This window comes from Arachis ipaensis, chromosome B02 (genome assembly GCF_000816755.2).
Source record: "Arachis ipaensis cultivar K30076 chromosome B02, Araip1.1, whole genome shotgun sequence".
Taxonomy (NCBI): domain Eukaryota; kingdom Viridiplantae; phylum Streptophyta; class Magnoliopsida; order Fabales; family Fabaceae; genus Arachis; species Arachis ipaensis.
In genome coordinates, this window is record NC_029786.2 from 6417308 (window position 1) to 6422833 (window position 5526).

The window sequence follows — 5526 nt, forward strand, 5'->3', positions numbered from 1 at the left end:
GTACAAAAAAGAAAAATTTAAATGCATAATACATATATGCATTAGTTTTTTTCTAAATTTATATTAACTTAATTAGATTTAATTACCAAAAATATTTGTAAGTTTAGCATTATTATTCTCAATTGTTAACCCAACATTACACTACTAAGCTCGTTTTGTTGAATTATTGTTTTTACATATTGTTTACACACCGGACACGTAAATCTCAAGTGAGAATCGATTTATTGTTTGAAAATATGTTACATAGAGCACAATAATGCAATTATTTAATTAATAGATTTTCTTTTCTTTTTTCGACAATATTATTATCATTATTAATTTATTATTATGCATGCGATGACATGTGTATGTATGCAGAGGGTTACAGACTCTTAGTCTTATGGTAGTTACCGACAAAAGGCCAACGTGTGTTGGTGGCTACCTATTATGTTTTATCATTTAAGGTACGTAGTTTATGGAAGCTGCTTACGCCTTTAGTATTATAATTCAATTCGAAATCAAACATTGACATAAATTCATTAAAGTTCGGCATGTTAATTTGTTCAACTTTGATGTTTATGTTTTCATGCGAATGATTTCAGGTATAACTTGTTGGTAGGATCAACCAAACTTTATTTGACTAATTAAGTTGTAGCGACCCAATTTCTAACACGGTATGATTAATGTTAGTTGTCAGGCATTTTTTTACGATTTATTTTAGAGATTTTAGACCTTATATTAAATATATACATATGAATCTGTAACGCTATTCGAGATCGCATGTCAGATATATAGATATAATGGAATAGATAATAGTTAAATAGATAATATCTACATGAAGCATAAAAAATGCAAAAAACATAATAATATCATACATATATGTCTGAAGACTCATTTCGTACATCATAGTTCATACCGGGTTACGTTGTTATTTATTGATAAAAATATCTACAGACTCTATTATACTAACAGGTCCTGACTAACAAGAGCCACCCTAATTTGGGACCTGTTCTAACTTATTTATATAGGTATTTACAAAAGTACATAGTCCTCTAAAATTCTATACAGAGCGAAAGCAAAGACTACTACTACTGCTGCTACTATTACTACTACTACGACTACTGGTCATCGATTCCTAGTAGTTGAAGAAACACAGAAGTGTTGTGTGGAAGTAAAAGAAGTCTCTCTAGCCCATCAATAATGCTATTGTTGCTCACCCGTCTGAAGGCTGGAAACTCAAAGAATATCTCGCCAATTTGCATTTGCAGAATGGAAAAAAGTAAGGAGGTGAGAACCTAAGGTTCTCCAACTGGGTACTAAACGGAAAATCTAAGGGGTTCGCAGCCTAACTCTAAGTGCTTGTATGGTTATAACAGTGATTAATATACAAACAATCACAGTCACAAGTATACAATAGAATAACAGTAAGCAATCACAAGCAAAAAAATGCAGTAACTAAGTATGATGCATGTCTGATCCTATGCAGGCCATGAGCTCATGCGTCAGTTGACTATCTGCAACCCGACGTTACCTAGGAACTAGTCTTAGATATGGTTTTTCCAACTGCATACGTTCTGCTTACGTGCCTAATGGATAAAGTCACGTGCATTCTGGCAACTGGCAATCGTCGCAGAGCTTGATGTCATAGTATGCTAACTGTTGGAGAAATAGGTTTTAACATAAAGTGAGCATACTCGTATCTTATGATTCTGGTTCCATCGGAGCAGAAACTCCTTCTTCTTAGATAATCTCTTAGCAAGGTTCTGGTTCCGTCGGAGTAAACACTCCTCCTCCCAAGATAATCTTTTAGCACCTTGGGCTACGCTTGTTTTTGGAGATAAGACACAGAGACATGGACAGTGAATATTTAAAAAGGTTTTGAGAGCAGAGACATAAACACTGGATACATTGTCTCCGGTATAATTTTCTTTATTTTTGTGTCCACTCTTTTATGAAAGACAATGATGGACACGAGATTTGAGAAAGTGGATACGAATTTTTTTATAAATTTTTTTTCTTTTTTGTCCATATATATTTTTTGTTATTCCACTATTACCCCTTCTTATTTTTCCTAATTTGAGCCTCTTCTATGCATCGTCGTTTTTAGAAAGGTACTCTCTTCTCCCTACCCTTTCAATTATCCGCGTTCTTCTTCTTTTTCTCTTTTTTTCAAGTACTCTCTTCTTCTTATAGAGTTTCTTACTTAGCTTGATAATTCATTCCTTCTTATTGTCCATTATCTTCTCTATGATATGCTGCAGGTTTATTCAATGGAAGCTTAATTCACTCTTCTACTTACATTACTTTGTTTATTCTTAATTTGGTTACTTCAATGCCATTTTTACTTTATTGGTTCATAGACCAATTCTTCTTATAATTCTCTATACTCCCACATACTGTTATTCTCTATTATATTAGTTTATACTTAGCTTGATGCAAAAAATTTAGAATCACAGGACTATTTTAGTCATTTTGCATGATATTTTAGTCGTGTCCATGTCTATACATTATATCCAACCATAATACACAAAGAATAATTTTTAGTGTCTTTATTTTATTGTCTCGATCTCAATGTCATGTTCTATCATGTCCACAAAAAGAAATGTAGTTTTGGGGTTTACAGTTTTTTTTTCCGCGTCACTTTTCAAATAAACTTTATCTCTAAGAGATTTCTCTGTCCTTCTTTTATAAAAATTTGTGCCTGATTTCTTTACTTAAAAAGTCTCAACCTTGTCACATTTAATCATTTTGATCCTAGTATCTTTATATAATTTTAAGTTTGTTCTTTTGTACATAACTTCTCTTTTTACCGTTTTCTTTAGGCTTTTAGTTACGCTTTCACCACTAATGTTATTATTTTACCATTTTATCCTCATATCCTTCCTAACATATCTGTTTATCCTTATTAAGTTAATTAACCATTTTTACATTTATTTTATGTCCAAAATTATCATTTTATCTCTAAGTACTCTAGTTTTTTCATTTAACCTTATTTAGCATCAAAATTTTACCGAATTTATCCTAATATTTTTCTATGCCCCAATTATCTCTAATATTTTTATTAAATATCAATTTTACTCCTAAGGACCTAAAATACCATTTTATTTTTCATTAATTTATTTACTGGTTTTAGTTACTATTTTTTATCGTTTTACTTATAACTTTTACTACAGCTTTTAGTTAGACGCAAAACTTTATTTTAATTATAATTTTGACCCAAATAATTTTATATAATTATTATTTTATCCCTAATAATACTAATTTCAGAATTTTACAGTTCTTTTAATTAAATCTCATTTTTAATCCTCTTTTTATCCGAAAATAATCATAACACCATTTTATTTTTACCTACTTGTTCCATAAGATTAAAATAATTTTTTAACTTTTTTTAACTCTTTTATACCATAATTTTTGTGCTCTTAGTGGCAGAACTTTTCAAAGGTGCAGTTTTTATATTTTTTCTCTATTTTTAGTGACTTTTAAAGCTTGAAACTTAACTCCAAGTGCTTTCATATATTTGGCTGTTATCACATATTACACATATTTAGCATGCTAAAATAGAGATAACTCAAAGAATTTTTAGATTTACAAAATAAGTACAAATTTACCACAAAGTGACTCATATGAACACAAAAAATAAACACAAATATATTCTAACTAATTCTAACCCTTACCTCTTGTTTAATTTAGTTACTAGATCTCTTAAACACTAGAAAATACTCCCACAAAGGTTGGAATACGTTTGGCTATGGTGCAGTTTTTGTTTGGCCAAAAGCATCGCAAAATATGTTAAAATTTGATCACTCTTAGCTTGAATTTTATATAGCTCCTTAAGTATGCTCTATATGGGCTTTAAGAGAGGTTTTATATACATAAAAAAGAGCAAAAATTTATCATGGTCACTGCTAAAAAACTAAAAAGAATAGAGAAGGAACAAGACCTCACCTTGCTGAATTTTCGGTAAAAAAAACGCAAGAATTAGTAAAAACGAAAAAGGAATTGTGTTTGTATGGCTTGGATTCTTGAATAACCCATAAAGAACAATAGAAAATCTGCTAGAATCAAGGCTGAAATATAGAGAGAAGGTGCAGTATTTTTCTCTCTTTCTGTCTCAAGAATTTGGTCAAAAAGTAGTAAAAATGCACAAATATTTGTAAAATTTGTCAGCAAAATTTCTTTAAATAAAAATTCAAATTTCAAAGTCTTGGCTAAATTTATGATGATAAAAGAGGCTGAAAATTTTGTGGTCAAGGTCTGATGATTAATGAAGAAGGGGCGTAAAAACGAAGAAACTTGGTCAATGCTTGCATGTCGAGTTTATCCACAGTTAGTTACTCGGGGTTAAAAATATAGCAGAGAGGGGTGAGAGACTAAGATAATATCGGCCCAGAGGTTGAGAGGGAGGGGTGAGTTTCTTGGATGTCAAGTAAGAGGATTCGGGGTTTCTAGGAGTCGTTTGCAGAATACTAGTCAGAAATTCGATTCAGGATAACTTTTACTGTGTGGTAAAATAATTAATGGCTAAGATTTATTTTTAAACAAATAAATCATGAATGGATTGCTAGTATTGATCCTAGGACACAATTATAAATGTAGAAATTATTTTTACCACTGATTTCGAATTTTTTTGTTACTAACTTTTTTTTGGCATATGCAAAATCGTCATTAAATCCCAGCTCAAAAAGTCTCTAGTAAAAAAAATAAACCAATAACAAACAAGTGTTTACTTTTTATTAGCCAAATTTGACTTAAAAAAATAATTACCCTCATAAAATTAAGTTTGATCTATTAATTAATATTTTTTATTTTTTTAATCATTGAACGAGTCTCACTAACTCTTATTGAACCATGGTTTGGCATTTTGTAGAATAAATTACAAAATAGTCTAAAAAACCAATTTATCAAAAACTAGATTCTTACATAAGGTATGAAACTCATAATATCTCAGGAGTAATATTTATTTGAATCTAATTGCAACTTTATGAAATATGAAGAACAACTACATTTGTTAGATTAAATATAAACCTAATATTTATGTTTTAAGAAAATATTATATATTTGTAAAGTATTGAATTATTATGAAATCACTTATTCTAAAAATTTACATGATTAAATAGAAATATATGAATAGTTATACATCTAATGTTATTATTCTTCATATAAAAAACTTTTTTTTGGAGGGTTTAAAGGATAAATTTTGTATATGTCTCTCTTTTTTTTTTGTATTATATTGGCTTTTTTTTTAAGATAACAATGATCAAATTTTAAACCTTTTATCATAAAGAACTAAGGCTAGATAAACTATAAGATTTTGGCAATGAGTGTTCTTGTTAAAAATCTAAAGTAGATTTTAACAATATAATATTTCAAAATTTTTAATGATATTAAATGTATAACAAAATTACTTTCTCTATAAAATCATTCTACTTTTACATTCTGTTACGGATTCGGCCCACGGATCCTACGCCCGGAATGGTCTCTGAACTCGGTTACTCGGGTTCGACCCGCTTCGCCCTTCTAGAAGGTTCGGAACCGGCTCACTAGAGT